At 42.8% G+C, this 20,000-nt stretch overlaps 1 protein-coding gene across 4 annotated transcripts in view; it reads right to left on the reverse strand.

The window, feature by feature from the left end:
- The window catches only part of LOC123518672 (serine/threonine-protein kinase unc-51-like), a 96,637-nt gene that overhangs the window by 59,173 nt on the left and 17,464 nt on the right, over positions 1 to 20,000 (reverse strand). The window contains exons 1-2 of one of the 4 annotated variants that reach the window (XM_045279626.1): positions 4,784 to 4,980; positions 3,114 to 3,147 (exon numbers count right to left, since the gene is read on the reverse strand). The exons of the other annotated variants lie outside the window; for them this stretch is intronic. The gene's annotated coding sequence lies outside the window, so the exon portion shown is untranslated. Of the gene's footprint in view, positions 1 to 3,113; positions 3,148 to 4,783; positions 4,981 to 20,000 lie in introns of those variants that run through there. 4 annotated transcript variants of the gene reach the window in all.

The following is a 20,000-nucleotide window of genomic DNA, read 5'->3' on the forward strand; positions in this document are numbered from 1 at the left end:
ACATACTTACACTTAGAACACGTAATACCAGACAATAATAATAATAATTCTTCCTTTATATCATTCGCCCATTACAAAGTACTTATTATGCATTGTATTAGCATTTGTATAGCCGTGTTTTGCATCCATCATTGTAGCATCTGTGTATCTTTAGTCTATTATGGATCTTAATTGGTTCTTGTGTTCCTCGTGGATTGTCTTGCTGCTATGTCTAAACCTCAGGGCGAAGTAAAACACATATAATTGTCACGTTGTCATTTTCCAAGTTATTTACACGATGAAGGATAATGCATTCGAATCACTATTAATTGTCGATGCATTAGGTTAAACTGTACTTTACATTTACTTTATACGTATACTTCAATGTTGCAATTTTACGTTCATTGAAATTAAAATACAGTTAGTTGGCTCCCGTTAACGCGTGTGTTTTTCCTGTCCTATTCTGAGATCTAATATTGTCAAATGGCTGTAAAAATATTCTCTCTCTCTCTCTCTCTCTCTCTCTCTCTCTCTCTCTCTCTCTCTCTCTCTCTCAAAGACGTGTGGTGTTCAGGATGTGGCTATCAAGATCAGATACTACATTATGTAAGAGAATTCTTTATTTTCATCTCTCTCTCTCTCTCTCTCTCTCTCTCTCTCTCTCTCTCTCTCTCTCTGCGTGGGTAGTGAGGCATAGCATGGAGGTCGCGGGTACTTTAGGTCCGGGGTCCCAAATAGGCTTTTTTGTGCACCAGTCCATAACACAGGGCCACCCATTACACCTACAGGCTGGGAGAGACCCTTCCTGCCAGCCCCTCCAATCCCACGCTACCTCTTCCTCATAGATTCTGCTCCCTTGCCCTTATCCTGCCCCCCTCACCCCAACTCTCGCCCTCCATATGTGTTTACTGTGCACGATATTCCCCTTCTTGTTATTTATTTAACTGTTAACTTAGGACATTTCTACCCCTTTTCATTTTTTTTTTTTCGCTATTAATGTAAGATATCAATTTACTCCTCCTCCTTCATGCCCACTTATCTAAAACAGGAGTATAATTATCCTTATACATATCTGTGCTCCTCCTCTTTTTATTTATTCAACTGTGTACTAAAGAAATGTCCACCCGTTTTTCCTACTTTGTTTACTTAACTTTCAACCCTGGGCATGTCTACCTCCGTCCTTCTTGTATATTTTGACTAAGCCTACAGAAAGTATAGGACATTATTTCCTTCTCTACCAGTTACTTCACTTTCTGTTTCGCATTTCTTTAATGTAATCAACCTTAAATAACATAACCTCACCTAAACTAACAAAACTTAACATTCCTTCATCAAACCAATTTATTCTAACCTAACCTAAGCAAAACTAATATAATTCAACCTAACTTAAAAATAACCAAACCAAATATAGCCATACGTAATACAGGCCAATCTAACCCTACCCATGCTATACCTGATACAGTCTACATCGAAAGGCACTCTAATCCAAACCATTAACAGCAGCAGTTTTCATTTAGTGCCTCGTTAGGTAGGCATCATAACACACCGATGAAATATATCAAAGGGGGAGGGAAGCCATGATTACAGTGGGGAAATATGTAGTAGGCAAAATTAATGTGCTTAAAAATGTCTGGAGGCGAGAAATTGTCCACAAACGAGTATCATAGGAGAGAAACTGCTTACAAGTCTAGTAAAACGTCTGTTAGAGAGGAAAACAATACAGAAGGGAAAAAAAAGGGATACTTAGGGAAAACTTTTATAATAACTTCACTCTTCCGCCGTGAGCTCATTGGTTTCCTTTAAGGCTTAAGAAGACGAATAATTGTCTGTGGTGTTGAAGCTAATTATCGGCTTATCGGTGGAGTCATGAATTGCGGTACACCTTCATCCCCTCCCTACCTCCCCAAGTGTGTGTAGGTAGTGTAGGGTTAGGTAGCTCTTAAGTCCTTCAGTACTGAGACGCATTTCTACCACGAATTTTGAGCATGATTAAATGATTTTATTAACATTAGAAAGGGTCTATGGAGGTCCGAAGATTAATGGCCAGATTCTTCACTATTTCAATAGTGAAGCTGTATTATATCGCCAAATAGTAACTAGAATGAATCGTAAAACGCGTCATGGTACTAATGAGGTTAATCTCTTCAGTACCAGGACGCATTTCCATATTCATTCCGCTTACTATTTAGCGATTTTATGCAGCTTCAGAAACATATGCTGAGATTAGAACAGTAAAGACTCTCACCATTAATCTTTTGACCTCCATAGATCCTCCTAATGCAAATAAAATCGTCTAATCACACCCAAAAATCAAGGCAAAAATGCGTCTCAGTACTGAAGAGGTTAATAATGACTACATATGACGCTCACTATACTGCTGTTCCCTGTAATGCGGTGATTCATTGGCTTACCAGGTTTGTTCTCAGTATGCGCAACCATTTCCCACGACGCTACACTCAGTCAATACTCAACAACACTTCCCAAAATCACCTGCACTTTATTTCGAGACTTATTGCATTCAGTTACATACCTAGTTAACTCTTTCACTGCGATACGAAACAACTTACATCGTCAGAAGTAATGCGCGAGATTTTACAAGTATTTACAAGAATGAGGCAGGATCAAAAAGTGTGTGTGTGTGTGTGTGTGTGTGTGTGTGTGTGTGTGTGTGTGTGTGTGTGTGTGTGTTTATTATCAATGCAATTTCTACTGTTAAATGTGGTTGAGGTGATCATGGGAATTCTGTGCCACCTGTCTGCTTTTTCGAAGTGTGAGTTACGTTTGTTCACAGGAAGCTCATCTGCCGAAAGCTCAGTAATTCAAGAAATATATATTTTTTTCGTAGATCTTTTTTTTTTTTTCTTATCACAGGAAATGGCAATTAAGCAGGTTTTCTTCTATTTTTCTTCAGTTTTATGTTTCGTGGTCAGTGTTGTTTTTGCATTTAAAACTTCTAGAAACAACTACGAGTACGTGTGACGACAGTATAATGCTCTGTTCACATACTTTGATACGATTTGATGATAACTAGTATGAAAACTTACACCAATAATCAAATTAACACACGAAAATACTATCAAACTATATCACTTACTGCCAAAATACAAACCGATGACTAAAATAACACCAATCACCTTATTAAAGAGGAGCAGTATTCGAACATATTGCCTGGGGGTAAAAGCATAAACCGATAACTAAGTAATAAATATACACGTAACTTTTTAAAGGGACGCACCATCCTCATGTGCACTTATGTTGAGCTGTGTGTGTAGTGTACAAGTATACAACGATAATGAAGGCAGGCAACATCACTCCCAATTAAAGACACTTGAGGCAGGAGGTCAGAGAGACTCCAGTACGGGCCCACTCAGGAAGTTCCTTAATTAAGTGGGAGGGCGTGGGAGCAAAGTTCTCCTGGTGGAAGGTAACTGGCTCTTCTGGGTGTCTCGTGGGGAGGGCATGTCCTCGTGGGATCTATAACCTGATCAACGCGGAGGCGGTGATGGCGGCGGTGGTGGAATGGCAGCGGCAGGTGGTTGATCTTTCAAGGGAATAGTCACTACTTCTCATGTGATGTCTTCTTTTTGCCGTCGCAGACCACAAGACAGCTCAACAAGATACGGCAATGGACATTTTTCTTCTCACAAACTTTTTTTTTCTGTAAAGTTATACGTATAATTGCTAGTCTTGTGCTTATCATACTGGGTTGTTTATTTTATTGTTCGGCATGTAATGTAGTACGTGATATGTCTAATGTCTACATACGTTCCTCGATTTGCCCATAAATAGTTTTTTTTTCTAATTATTGTATTATAACAACATTCTTCCTATCCTTCATTAGAGTGATCAAATTGATATTATACTTAAAGTACCGTTACGTCTGGATTAATTAAGCTTCTCACATCATTTGTACTTGTGGCCTCAATTAAATAACTCGTGTATCAGTCTTCTCTACTCGTGCATATCAGTTACGTGAGCAGCAAGGCCGGCATTTCAATGGCAGTGACAGGCATTGTGACTTTCCTTCATCTCAGTTACTGATGCAGTATTACCAAACGCCTTTCTTAACGCAGCACCAGCCTTCATCAACCTCTCCCTGAAAAATCACAACCCGTCAGCTCGCGACGCAGCAACACCAAGCGATTTCCTAGACGCTTACACACTAACCAAGACCTTCCCTTGACGTAACAACACTTGAAGCCCTGCCCCTGACTTCCCACTTCATGGTGCGAGGCAGGACACACTCACGACATGCCCCTGTCGACCCAATCACCGTCCTATTGCCTGAGTTCCTCCTGACGAGGTGTTCCACTGGGGAGTTGAGGTGGGTAAGGAGGGTGACCGGCTGACCGAGTCTCGCGCAGCATCCTGACCTTGGCCCCGCGCACCATCAGGGAAGTTTGGCTTTTACTTCCCCCTCGAGTTCATTAACTGCAGCAGAGGCAACAAAACGACTATAAAGCACACCCTTGAAGAACGCGGTGTGGTGGTGCATCACACTTTCAGGCCCTGGCGCTGCATGCAGCAGCTGCGAAGCATGGGAGGGAAGGAGACACTTGAAGACGCAGTTTGTGAGGAGGAAGGAAGGAGGTCAGTCTCTCGTATCACAGCTCATCGTCGCGGCGACATTTTTGCTTCATGAGGGGTGGTGGGGAGGGAAGAGAAGGGAGTGGAAGCGCGTGGAAGATAACCATGATATGAGAGAGAGAGAGAGAGAGAGAGAGAGAGAGAGAGAGAGAGAGAGAGAGAGAGAGAGAGAGAGAGAGAGAGACTTTTCCGTTTTGTTTTATATTCAGTCAGTCACCTGTTTCCACTCCTTGTCACCACAACTTCCAATATAAGACTGACAAGAAAAACAAGAACAACGAAAATAAATGAGCAAAGCAAAACGCGTGGCCTAAAATACCACTTGGAAGTACCCGGCACATGCGCCGTTCCACACCTCCATCCCTGCTCCACACAAGGTCCTCCCAGCTGACAAAGAAGTCTGGCGGCAAGAGGCTACACATCACACAAGAGATGAGGTGATGCACTTCCATCCACTCCTGCCTCTACATCCTCTGGCCACGAGACGAAATGTGCAAAACAAAAAACATTCAGGGTTATGCATATTAAACTGATTTGTGAAGGTTGTAGCGACATCCTCTGAGGCTACAGTGAGAAGGTAAACAAACACAGAGTAGACCGTCCTCAAGCCACCAGCACTTTCACTAGCATTGGCATCTTGGCTCCGGGACATAGCGCACTCACTACTCATACTCCTCCCTCACGTTGTTTGTTGACACCGATCAGCTGAGAGGGTCCGGGAAGAGAAGCCTCCCTCTACCTAATACCGGTACCACGCTTCAACATCTCTCGTCATGGTAAAACCCCAGATCTTTACATAAGGCGCACCTCTCAAGTACGCCATCTCAAGCTCAACAGAAATAGTGTTGCAGGTTGGTACAGTCGCCTCCAAGGGCGCTTCTGGGCACTGTCCCTGGCGCTATATGGCCGTCCACCAGACACTGCGCAATGCATTTCCCGCTTCTGCGATACTTCGTCCCGCTCACCCACGCCTTGACAGACACAAGGCCGCCCACCCCACGCCTACCTGGCTAACGAACCTCCACCTCCCTGCCGCCACCCCCCAGCCTCCATCACCCTCAACCTTCACTTCTACCTCACGTGATATAACTAAGACGCAATTCTCTCGTGCACGTGTCCAAGACGGGCAATAATGTTACACAGTAGAAGATTAAAAACAAACAAACAAACTACGTAATAAAAGTAATGGTGATAAAACAAAAATCACAATAGCAACAATAATAATAATGATACTTCTACTACTACTACTACAAGAGCTGCTACCACCATCACATAACAAAAGTACCGCCACCAACACCACCACTACCACCATCACCACTATTGCCATGAAATAACACTTCCTGACAGCGGCGGGGAAGATGAGATCTATAGTAGGCAAGGAGGCTAAGGCTGTCAGATCTCAGTCGAGGCCACGCACCATTCCTTCCTTCCTTCCCTCCCTCACCTCCCTCACTCCTCGCCAACCCCGACCTCGCCGCCAAGGACTCACCCGTCACCCAACAAACAAGCGGTTATCGCGTCCGTGTTCCTCTCACCTTCGTCACCCTGCACTCCTCTAACACCATGTGACTTTGATGTCTCGCCGTGTCTGCTTTCAACTCTCTCTCTCTCTCTCTCTCTCTCTCTCTCTGTGTGTGTGTGTGTGTGTGTGTGTGTGTGTGTGTGTGTGTGTGTGTCATTAATCTTCAAGCACGTCCATGAAGCACAGTGAACGTGTCGAGAGAGAGAGAGAGAGAGAGAGAGAGAGAGAGAGAGAGAGAGAGAGAGAGAGAGAGCCCACCAAGTTTATCATCCCCCGGGGTCGTACGCGAAACTCTTAATACTCATAACTGACGCCGAGGCTGTGGTAGCGGTGCCCATAATGCGATGCTACTGCTGCAACCCTACTGGAGACGCTAACCTAATACTCCGACTCTCTCTCTCTCTCGTCCACCCGCAAGCTTAGTATTATCTCTGCGGCGGCGTTCACTGCACTCCTGAAGCTTTCTCTCATTACTGCTGCAGCTTAGAGAGAGAGAGAGAGAGAGAGAGAGAGAGAGAGAGAGAGAGAGAGAGAGAGAGTGTGTACTTTATCTATTTTCAGCATGAGGACTCGCTTCCTCTCCATAAAGCACACACACACACACACACACACACACACACGCAAGGATCTAAGAACGGCTGCCAGATGTCTCCCAGCGTGCCATCAAACAAACAATCAATTAAATACATAAATAGATAAATTAATGAAAAATAAATAACAAAACAACAAACAGGTCGGAGAAAATGACACATCATAACAAAAGACAAAGAACAAAGACAAAGAAATGATGACAATTAAAAATAAAACAAATGTTAAGATCAATGATAGTAATAAGAGGAAGAGGAGGAGGAGGAGGAGGAGGAGGAGGAGGAGGAGGAGGAGGAGGAGGAGGAGGAGGAAACCCAAAACAACAACAACAAAGAAAAAACAAAGAACAACTTCTAAAAACAGGAAAAAAAAAAACGATGAACAAACCGAACAGAAGACACAATGTAAAAATTTAATAACGAAACATACCAAACAACGACACGGATGTAAAGAAGTGAGTCAAAGGGAGACAAAGGTGAAGGAAGTGACGGGAAGGATGATAAGCAGTACAACACAACACACCCACGTGGCGCCGCGCTGCTGACCATCACAGTACCACCAGCTGAGGTGACGCTGATAACACACCAAACAAGGCCCACGAGAGCAAACAAGGCGATAAGAACCAGTGAGATGATAACCGTGATAAACAAAACGCTATAAAATGAATATAGTAAGAAAAATAGCAGACATTATACATAACACAAACACAACAACAACAGCAATACTAATCGAGGAAAAAGAAAAGAAAAGAACAAGGACAAGAGAGAGGAAAGAGAAAAAAAGAGTAGGAGCAACTATTAAGAACAAGAACGTCAGGAAGAAGAACAAGAAAGGAATAACTAGTCTATATTCTTTTATGTACAGAAACAGAGTGAAGGGCTGTCTTCGTGGAAATCAAATTAAATAAACAAGAAAACACAAAACACAAGAAAATTATAAATAGACTTAACTATCAAGGCTATAGTGAGAGAGAGAGAGAGAGAGAGAGAGAGAGAGAGAGAGAGAGAGAGAGAGAGAGAGAGAGAGAGAGAGAAATAAGAGGAGGAACGGAAGGAAGGAAAGAGTAGAAGGTTATGTAGGAATGCGAGGGAGAGAGGAAAGGAGGAGTAGAAAGACTTAATGAGTGGAAAGCAGAGTGGGAAGGACGAGAGAGAGAGAGAGAGAGAGAGAGAGAGAGAGAGAGAGAGAGAGAGAGAGAGAGAGAGAGAGAGAGAGAGAGAGAGAGAGAGATGGTATGAAACAATTAAAATTTCAAGAAAAAAAATAGAAGTGAAGGTAAGCAACGGGATGCAATAAGATAAAAATGAAAGTTTGGAGGAAAAACAAGTTTAAAAACGGGGATATGAGAGAGAGAGAGAGAGAGAGAGAGAGAGAGAGAGAGAGAGAGAGAGAGAGAGAGAGGAACAAAGGGAGCCAAGTGTTATCAGTTATCGTGGACGCGTTGCCCTCACCACGTCAGCCCTCACCACGCGGCCCAGCAGATGACGGTGCCTTGGTGACCCGAGCGAATGTTTGATAATGATAAGGTAAGACAAACAATCACATTCATGACCCATACGTGACTCAACCCTTCCTATGACTCACTCACTCAGTCCTCACTCAGTACTTGACTCATGATCCTTAATTTATTCCTATTCAACACCAGACACACACACACACACACACACACACTCTCTCTCTCTCTCTCTCTCTCTCTCTCTCTCTCTCTCTCTCATATCGATTTACATTGATTCTTCTTTACTTATTTTTAACATTTTTATTGCGCTTTAACTTTCTTTCACCCTTACTTTCAATATATTCCTTCCTTCACCACCACCACCATTATCAACAACAACACTTTTTAACACTTCATACATTTAAATAAACTATAAGGCAATAATCCAAAAGTTGAAACATCCACCACTCCCAACTCTCTCTCTCTCTCTCTCTCTCTCTCTCGTAAATACTGACTCAGGTATTGGTGCGTATACTAGGTAGGGCGCCAAAACTATGCCAACAACACTTCCTTCCCTGTCAGCACTTGAGCACGTGGTGGAAGGGAGATGCGCCAGACAACCCACCGCTCCACCAGTCCACCAGTACAAGTCAACCCCCTCCACTCTCCACCCTCCAGTCTCCACCCCTTCACCGGGCCACTCACCCACAAATTCGCAACCCTCTCCACAAGTCACTAACCTAACCTACCCTCTTCCTCACCAGCCACCTAGTCTCCTAGTCTCCTACCCAACGATACTCTGTCCCACCCACCCACCTACCCACCTACCCAGCCAGCCAGCCAACCAGTCAGCCAACCATTCCGTTACCAACCCAACCAAACTCTGCAGCGGGGCGAGGCAACCAGTTATTACCTGTACTCTCTCTCTCTCTCTCTCTCTCTCTCTCTCTCTCTCTCAATCTAATCTTACCTCACTGTATTTTACATTACTTGAACTATCCCAATCCTACCTAACGTAACCCAACCCAAGCCAAACTACCTATCTGCCCACTCCTTTCCTGTTAGCTAGCCAGTTTTCATTCACTTCAGTCAGCAGGAAAACTCTCTATACCCCCTCCTCTCCACCCACACAGCCAGCTGATCCATCTCCACCCAGCCAGCCAGCCAGCCAGGCCAGCCACGACAAAGCATGACGAAGTTCAGCTGCAATATAAATAGCCAAGCAGGTGACGCAATATCTGGTTCCTTTGCTTCACCAATGCTACTCCCACCTCAGTTCACATCGTTCCTTGAATATCATCACCAGCAGCTACAGTATGTTATCCCTGCCTTAGCTTTATATATTGCTCTTTGTTCTACAGTATCTTAACCTCTTCAGTCCTGGGACACATTTTTACCTGAGATTTTGTACAATTAGACCATTTTATTGACATTAAGAAGGGTCTATGGAGGTCAGAAGATTGATGGGCACACTCTTCACTATTTAATTTCCCCATATAAGTTTCTGAAGCTGTATAAAATCACTAAATGATAACTAGAGTGAATATGGAAACGCGTTATGGCACTGAAGGGGGTTAAGTCTTTGCTTTGATGGGAATGATAGTAAAGGAGAAACAGCCAAGAGAATTAAGAGATACGTCTGTCGTTCTTATTTTAACATTTTCTCTCGATCGTCTCCACTCTCCCAGCTGCCTGCCTGACTGGTGACGGAGAGAAAGGAGGAGCTTGATTGAATAAGCACGACTCACAAAAAAGGTTGGGTCAGGTTAGCACTATATTACGTATTTCTAGTTTTTTTTCTTTTTCTCCACACTTCCTCAAGTCAGTAGTTGCTTACTGTACAATTGGGGACGGGGAGGTAAAGGAGAAAGGAACTTGACTGAATAAGGACGACAGTTATAAAACGATTCAGTTAAATTAGCTTTACATTACGTATTTCAACATCTCTTTCCACTCTCTCTAGTTCCTATCTCAGCTGTTTGGGTGGTGACGGTGAGGTGAGTGAGAGAGAAACTGATTGGATGAGAGAGAAACCTTTTACATTTCATCCCTTTTCCAACATTTTCATTTTCCTCCTCACTTCACCAGCTGCTCGAGCGGAGACGGAGAAGAGAGAGAGAGAGAGAGAGAGAGAGAGAGAGAGAGAGAGAGAGAGAGAGAGAGAGAGAGAGAGAGAGAGAGAGAGAGAGAGAGAGAGAGAGAGAGCACGACTGACTGACGGACGGGTTAATGTAAAGTAGGACAAGAACATAAACAAGGAAGGCGGAAGGAAGAAAGTGAGACACGACAAAACAAAACTGAGTAAACAAAGCCAAGTGTTATCCTTAGTCCTGATTAGCGCTCCATAACCTACATGGGAGCGCCGCAGCGGCAGGAAGGCGAAGCGCAAGGGTTACATAAGACTTGCGTAACCACCGAACGAACGAATGCGCACCGCTGTCCCTTCCCCACCCCGTCCATTCCTAGCTACCCTTCCTTCTCTCCCTCCCTTGGGCCAAGATGCGAAGGGAGCAGGGAAGGGTAAGGAATAACAGTGAAACGGAGGCACAACGCGCAGAGAGAGAGAGAGAGAGAGAGAGAGAGAGAGAGAGAGAGAGAGAGAGAGAGAGAGATGTATAAAGACTCAATCAAACCAGACCCACACAGCTGTCACCTCCCTAAGAGTACACACCAATGGAGAGGTCAGTGACATACCCTAACTCTGCCCCACCACCACCACCACCACCACCACGCAGTTAAGTAACCTCCCCTACGCAACCCACGAGAAAAAAACAAGGACACGAGGAAACAAGACACCGTAATCTCAGGTGCCGCCAATACGGAAGGGTTCTATAATCACGGTGCATGTAATACGCACTTGTCTGTTTGTTTGTGTTTATTTTTTATCTCGTGAAGTGTGTGAAGCTACGTAAAAGACAAAACAACTGTAATTTTAACCTCTAGTACGGAAAAGTTTAAGGTTACTAGTGTGTGGAGTGTACATACGCACTTGTGTTAGTACTGTTTCTTGTTTGGTCTAGTTTACGTACGTGTGGAAGCTAAAATACACACTTAGTAAGGTATAACTTTTAAGTAAGCCTTTCAGTACCATGACACGTTTTCATATTTATTCTGCTTATCATTTGAGGATTTTGAACAGCTTCAGAAACTTATGCGGGGGATTAAAATAGTAAAGACTCTGGCCATTAATCTTTTAACCTCTATAGACCCTCCCTCATGTAAATAAAACCATCTAATCATATCCAAAACTAGTGGTAAAAATACGTCCCAGTACTGAAGAGGTTCAAAATAATTGGGATAAGAAACAACACTGAAGATCTATGTAGACTTCAATAAGGAAGAGTTTTATATTACAAGTTAAATGTATATACGCACTTATGTTAGTTTTGTTGATGTGGTGTTTACTTTGTCGTGTGTGTGTGTGTGTGTGTGTGTGTGTGTGTGTGTGTGTGTGTGTGTGTGTGTGTGTGTGTGTGTGTGTGTGTGTGTGTGTGAGTTAAACATGCCACTCCTCACATATACGCATCAACTTCATCTCACACGTGTGGGAGTTAAAAAAAAAAAAAGAGACCAACACACTGCTTCCAATCGCTTCTTTCGTACACAACGCCTTGGCTTCCAAACAGTCAAGCATTTGTTGACGCGCGAGTTTGTTATCAGTGTTTACGTAATTATAGCCATCCACATACACGTCATAAAGCTATTGAGTAAGAGAAATGAGGAAGTAAACACCTTTTTTTTGGGGGGAGGGGGGTAGGGATGGTTGGGGATGAAGGTTGGGGAGTTGGGGGATGAGGATGGGGGATTATTCTAAATACCTTGAAACTTAACCCATCCATCCACCCACACTCACACACACACACACACACACACACACACACACACACACACACACAACCAGAATGTAATCAAAGAAAAAGAGAATATAAAAACTAGATGGTGACAAGAGGCTAATTCTGTAAACACAAAGGCTAATAATAATACCATCCAGAAGGGTTGCACGTGTGTGTGTGTGTGTGTGTGTGTGTGTGTGTGTGTGTGTGTGTGTGTGTGTGTGTGTGTGTGTGTGTGTGTGTATGCGCCGCTCCTTCTGCGTGATTTGTTTTCGAGGTCTTGCTGTTACCCACCACTTCAAGGCCTCACGTTCCTGGTGATGGTGATGGTGGTTGCCGGTGCACTAAACTGATCACCACAACCACCACCACTACTACCGCCACTCTCTCTCTCTCTCTCTCTCTCTCTCTCTCTCTCTCTCTCTCATCCCATTCATTTATTTTTTTCATCATTCCTCTTCCTCCTCCTCCTCCTCCTCCTCCTCCTCCTCTTTCCTCTTCCTGTAATTCTCCATTATCTTCTCATTCCTCTGCTTCTCTTCCTTACATATTATCATCATTATTCTCATAGGTTTAATTTCCCTTCCATTATCAGCTCCACTTCCTCCTCCTCATCTAATTTTCCTTATTATTATCATCTCCTACTCTTTTCTCATCTGTTTACTCTTAATTCCCTTATCATTCTCACATCCTTATTCTTCATCCACGTCCTTGTATTTCGCTTATTATGTTTCTTCATTTCTTCTTCTTCTTTTTCATACTTTTACTCTTTACCTCTTCCCTTTTTCGCATATACATTTTTCTCTCTCCTCATTGTTATTTACTTTTATCGCTCCTCAATCCTTCACTATTCCGTCTCTCATCAATTTGGTCATCATCCTCCCTTCCAACTCCAACTCCTTCCTCTCACCATTATCATCTCCATTAAAATCATTAAGTTCTTTTTCTCTCTCCTCATTCTTCGTTTATATCTGTCCACCCACCTTTCTCTCTCTCTCTCTCTCTCTCTCTCTCTCTCTCTCTCTCTCTCTCTCACATATCCTTCACCTACGTGTTCTTCCTCCTCCTCCTCCTCCTCCTCCTCCTCCTCCTCCTCCTCCTCCTCCTCCTCCTCCTCCTCTCCTAAATACCACGTAAGTACATCACCCAGGTAAGTAATTATGATGACCTGATAAAAACAATTTACATGATTAAGCAAGAAGTCCACAGGTGCAATCTCGTCGCTCTGATCACAAGTGAGTGACGTCAAACTCTCACGTGTCATTTACTCACAGCGGAATAAAAAAGAAGAACAAAATGGTGAAATGAAATGCTATAAATGAATAAGAATATATATATATATATATATATATATATATATATATATATATATATATATATATATATATATATATATATATTTGCCTAAGTGAAAAGATTAACTAGAATTTTGGAGATTCGATGAAAAAACACATATAAAAATCAGAGTTACCATTTCTACGATCTGTGAAAATGGAGCTCATGGGAGAATAAAGTGGCTCAATACATGGGTCTTACATATGAAGTTGTTTACGATGAGGCGAAGGCTTCAATGTACGGGTCTTAAGCTTGTATTCTCCAACCCTTCTGTGGTTCACCTTATTTAAATTTACATGTTTTTCTTTTAAGGTGTATTTATGGTTCTAGAGGCAGATTAGCAAGATTTCAACATTATCAATAGGAGAAACACTAGAAAATCCCACTAGTTATCTCTGCGGCCTTTGAAAATAGTCGTGATGAGAGAGCAAAGCGTTTCTGAATACAAGTCTTACATATGAGGTTGTTTGCGATATGGCGAAGGTTCCTCCCTCCCCACCCGCCCACCGTGCCGCAGGTGTCTTCACGTAACCTATACGTAAGGGGCCTTAGTAACACTGGTAATAAAAGTATGGAGGAGAGAGAGGAACAATGCCGGAGGGGGTGATGAGATAGGCAGAGGAAATAAATCTCGCTGGCAAAAAGAAAAAAAAGGGGGTTCTCTCTCTCTCTCTCTCTCTCTCTTTCTCTTGGTGCTATATGTCAGTGTTGTTGTGATGCTAATAAAACTCTCTCTCTCTCTCTCTCTCTCTCTCTCTCTCTCTCTCTCTCTCTCTCTCTCTCTCTCTCTCTCTCTCTCTCTCTCTCTCTCTCTCTCTCTCTCTTGGTGCTATATGTCAGTGTTGTTGTGATGCTAATAAAACTCTCTCTCTCTCTCTCTCTCTCTCTCTCTCTCTCTCTCTCTCTCTCACTCACTCACTCACTCACTCACTCACTCTCTCTCTCTCTCTCTCTCTCTCTCTCTCTCTCTCTCTCTCTCTGGCCACAAAACAATTCATGTGTTCACTGATGGCTTTCCTTAATCCCTTCTATAATGGAGAACACTACTTCTCAGCATATACAATCCCTGAAACATTCCTCAATTTCCTTATGTGGTGACGAAAAGAAAAAAGAACGCTACTCTATATTAAGATGTTTCATAAGGTACAAGTTTCTAGTCCTTATAACTATTTTTTTTCATCGGTACGGTCCACGGAGATGACCTTACCGCCTCTCGTTAAGGCGATGGGGACAAAAACAGGACGTACACAACGCAGGGAATCAAACGTAACTTTCCGAATTGAAGGGAGAGAGAGAGAGAGAGAGAGAGAGAGAGAGAGAGAGAGAGAGAGAGAGAGAGAGAGAGAGAGAGAGAGAGAGAGAGAGAGAGAGAGAGAGATTAATTCATTGTTTGTTTTATAGGCTTCTCATACAGATAAAGATATGACAATACAAATAGATTCAGTATACGAGAGAGAGAGAGAGAGAGAGAGAGAGAGAGAGAGAGAGAGAGAGAGAGAGAGAGAGAGAGAGAGAGAGAGAGAATTACTATCTTCGTAACCTTAATAAACAAACTATTTTAAATTACACGCACTATCTTTATAATGCTGACATTCGTAAGATACAGAAAAAAAAAAAAAAAAAACATGAACTTCCCACGAAATCATTAAACCTTCTTATTTCCTCCTTGACACGACACACCTGCTGACACGATTGATAAGGAGTGGTGGTGGTGGTGGTGGTGGTGGTGGTGGTGCTGCTGACTGGTGGTTGGTGTTATCTGGCTTGATCCTGGTGTGTTTGAGGCGTAAAAGCAATGAGTACACTCCAGGTCAGAGGTCAAGTATAACGTGCCACGCTGACATACTTCCTCCAGTTCGAGTGGTATTCTAAGGGCATTTAAAGACAGTTTTAAGTATTCAAAGGGCATTTAAAGACAGTTTAGGATGTTTTAAGAGCATTTTAAGACAGTTTAAGTTGTTTTATGGACATTTCAAGACAGGTTAAGGTGTTTTAAGGGTATTTTAAGACCGTTTAAGATGTTTAAAGGGGATTTCAAGACAATTTAGGATGTTTTAAGGGCATTTAACGACAGTTTATGGTGTTTTTGGGCATTTCAAGACAGTTTAGGATGTTTTAAGCTAATTTTAAGACATTGTAGAGTTTAAGGGCATTTTAAGATACTTTACGGTATTTTAAGATCATTTAAAGAGTTTAGGAGTTTTAGGGCATTTTAAGAGTTTATGATGTTTTTAGGGTATTTTAAAAGTTTAAGGTGTTTTTAAGAGATTTTAAGACAGTTTTGAGTATTTTTAAGGCATTTTAAGACAGCTTAGCTTGATCTACGAATCTATCAGTTGTTATAGTATCAGAAGACTGTCACCAGCTAATCGAAGTTGAGAGGAAGGAGAAAGCGCAAAATAAGATAATTGAGAGGATTGTGGTGGTGAGAAAACACGTTATGAAACATATTATTATTTCCTTAACGTTTCGGTGGTCTGAATATTCTCTTTTACAGCAAGATTCACTGTCAAAACGTTAGTAAGACGAAGAATTACTACTTTATCATGTGTTTTCTTACCACCGCGATCCACTCATATGTCTAACCATACACAGTGGGGAATTGAATATAGGGTAGGGTAGCTCCTTTATTGACCAGACCTGCGCTTCACACCCTCACTGCCTCCACACACACACACACACACACACACACACACACACACAAAAAAAAAAAAAAAGGATCGTATTAGCAAGCGTCCGTCTAGTGGTGTTACTTCTATACTCTTGACTGTGGTGGAAGTTACATGTATTTCTTCTAACGATTTTTATTATTCAGGTCATTCTAGTAAGTTTAATAAGGTTTCTTCATCATCAACAAGAAAATAACACTTGAAAAGCAATATTAATCACCTCTCTGACTGATTAAATCCACCTTGCTAGAAGATCAGAACGTTTGGAAGTAAATACGTGGATTAACCATAATTACAGATTTTTCTCGTCTATATATAATGATGAAATGAGGATATACTCGAGAGAGAGAGAGAGAGAGAGAGAGAGAGAGAGAGAGAGAGAGAGAGAGAGAGAGAGAGAGAGAGAGAGAGAGTCAATTACGTTTTCTTTCAATGGACTTCTTTCTCTAAGTCTAAAAGATGCGTGTAATGGTGATGTGTGAGGATTCCTGGAAGTTATACGTACTTGGTCTTCACAAGAGAGAGAGAGAGAGAGAGAGAGAGAGAGAGAGAGAGAGAGAGAGAGAGAGAGAGAGAGAGAGAGAGAGAGAGAGAGCAATATATATATATAAATGGCACAAACAAAATCAATACTTGAAAAAACACGAAAATATATTTTTTTTTCTTCTTTTTCTATTATTATTTTCATCTCACCAAACACTCGCGTGAAGTTTGCTGGCTCTCTTTGCTACAGGAAAAGAGAGAATGAGCTGCCCCTCCCCCCACCATCGTCGCCCCACAACGACTCTTCCCCCCACCACCCCAGCACGCCCCATGCCCTCATCTCGCCACCGCCCAGACATCTGCCTGGGGGGTGGCCACGGCTGTCTGGGGGCAAAAAAAATTGGGGTCATATCACCTTTCCTTCGTAGTTACTGGGCCAATGGAAAGGAAGTCTGGCTACAGTGGTGGTGGTGGTGGTGGTGGTGGTGGTGGTGGTGCTACAACTACTACTATTATTCCTTCTCCTTCTCCTTTTCCTTCTCCTTCTCCTCCTCCTCCTCCTCCTCCTACTTTTACTACCATTGTTCTTTCTCGTTCTGTTCTTCCTCCTCCTCCTCCTCCTCCTCCTCCTCCTCCTCCTCCTCCTACTATGACTACCAAAATTACTACTCCAATAACCACACCTGTCCCTACTACTACTACTACTACTACTACTACTACTACAACCACCACCATCACAACAACAACAAGTCATCCTATTGCCAGGCTCCTCATTATGCCAGTCATCGTATAAGGGGGTAAGGTTGAGAGATACCGCTGCTTACTTACGAAGGTCAGTTTAGGTCGACCGCTGCACACACTTCCGTAAACGCACACCCGACTCGAAGGATTGCACGACGTAGACTATATTAACGAAGTCTGCTTTTTTTTTTTGCTGTTTTTTTTTCTTATTCATGCCTCGATTATGGATTATGCTTGTTGTGTTATCTTTTATGCAGTGGCGGGACCTTGTAGTGTTGTTGTTGTTGTTGTTGTTGTTGGTGGTGGTGGTGGTGGTTTACTACAATTATTACAATCAATGATGATGATAATGATTGATGATAATAATAACTAACAATAATGTCCTCCCATATCTCATACCATTACTATTATTACATTATTATAATCATCATCATTATCATCATCACCTTTCACTATAATCATCACGTCTGTATCGCTCGCTATCTGATAAAATATACACACCACTCTATCCTCTCCCATCCCACCCTACCCCCAGTATGCACGCACACACACACACACACACACACACACACACACACACACACACACACACACACACACACACACACACGCCGCTAGAAAGACAAAAACACACTCCTGCTCACTTTTATCCTTGTATTTTACCACTCCTCGCACACACACACACACACACACACACACACACACACACACACACACACACACACACACACATTTGGACCTACATCCACTGAAAACTAGTGAAAAAAATACATTCACGTTTATTCAAAGCCATACAACAACAAAAACAACAGTAATTAATCCACTCTCACCAAAAAATCTCACAAAGCAAAAATGAAAGATTAGTTACACAACAAAACAAAACAAAACAAAACAAAGGACAAGAAATAAAAATAGAAACAAGAAGGCTGAGAACACACTTGATAAAAATTCAACAGAGGGAGGGAGGGAGAGGGGAAGAGGGAGAGGGAGATAGGAGGTGAGAGGGAGAGGGAGAGAGAGCAAAGTATGTACTACCCACTCCCAAGGTTAACATGTGCCTGGACTCCTCTATTTTGGTTTGACTGTGTGTGTGTGTGTGTGTGTGTGTGTGTGTGTTTCCCTTCATTGCAGGTATTACACATGGCAATGAACGGCTGAACTGCATGGCGCCATTTCAAACACACACACACACACACACACACACACACACACACACACACACACACAAATGCATAGAGCAACAGACTCAGAAAGGAATGAAATATGAGGGGAGGGAGAAGAGTGAATGGCACGAGAGAGAGAGAGAGAGAGAGAGAGAGAGAGAGAGAGAGAGAGAGAGAGAGAGAGAGAGAGAGAGAGAGAGAGAGAGAGAGAGAGAGATTGTCGTCACGGGGCCTTTTAGAGCAAATGAATGAAGGCTGCATAGAGAGAGGCAAACATGACTTAATGAGAGAGAGAGAGAGAGAGAGAGAGAGAGAGAGAGAGAGAGAGAGAGAGAGAGAGAGAGAGAGAGAGAGTACAGTAACCTTCAAAAGAATCAAATATTACACAGGTAGGTAGTCATGAATCCATGAATCAGAAACCTCAAAATGAGCGTGTGCAGGTGACAGGAGGAGGAGGAGGAGGAGGAGGAGGAGGAGGAGAGAGAGAGCAACAGTGGTGGCTGGGTGAGTGGGAGGAGAGGGGAAGATAACATGAGGAAGGGAGGAAGGGAGCCAGGGTGAGAGAGGATGGGGGAAGGGGGGAGGGAGGACCACCAAGGCCACGCTTTGTTCCTACCCCTCTACTCCTAGACGACACCACCACCACCACACCACCACCAGCGCACCATCAGTAGCTGCAATCATTATCACAAGCACCATTATCAGCCAAGTGACCTAATGCTACTATTACTATTATTAGATCCTCTACTAGCCAGCATCTTCTAGTTCCCTTAGACCTGTCCTCTTCTACTGACGATAACAGCTATTCCTGTGTAGATAGATTGATAGACAGACAATTTAAATATCGTTCACACACACACACACACACACACACACACACACATACCATCTCCAGCCAGCCAGCCAGCAGTCAGCTAGTTAGACTGAGAGAGAGAACTATATCATCTCACAACAACACAGCCTAAATAAGCACCACCAACAGTACATTATACCTTCCCTGGCACAACAAAAAACGAGGCAGGAAGAAGGGGAAAAATAACCTTCCACGGCAAACACTTCATTCAAAACAAAAGACGGGAGAGAAAGAGGAAAAAAAAAAAAAAGTAGCTTAAGTAGAAGAGGAATTCAAGACGCTTCCTTCCCTCCAGACCCACGCCGACCTGTTACCGCATCCTCCTCCTCCTCCTCCTCCTCCTCTTCACCATCAACACCACCGCCGCCACCACCAAGCTATTACGCAATAGCTACTGCACTAACCTACGCGGGACTCACCACCACCACCACCACTACCATAACAACAGCTCCGCCACGTCTTTATTGTTGAAAGACCAAACAAAACTCGACTAAATTCATACAGGTGCGTTTGATTGCTGATGAAAAAAAAAAAAAAAAAAAACAATCACGAATTAAAGGTACGAGTAGAAAAAGTTGTACGGCGAGAAACACACCTTAAACTAGAATGGTAGCATCCTTGTTGAACCATCCCTTGTATAATGAAAAATACTCTTGAAAACCCGCAATCACTTCCAGTACAGAAGAAGGAACTTGTTATACTAATGTCACTAATATAATGAAAATATTCCTAAAAACCCCAATAATCTCCAACAGCACGTGAAAAGAATCTGTTAAAATGTCACTAAAATCATGAAAACAACCAATAACCTC

This window comes from Portunus trituberculatus, chromosome 44 (genome assembly GCF_017591435.1).
Source record: "Portunus trituberculatus isolate SZX2019 chromosome 44, ASM1759143v1, whole genome shotgun sequence".
NCBI classification, from domain to species: domain Eukaryota; kingdom Metazoa; phylum Arthropoda; class Malacostraca; order Decapoda; family Portunidae; genus Portunus; species Portunus trituberculatus.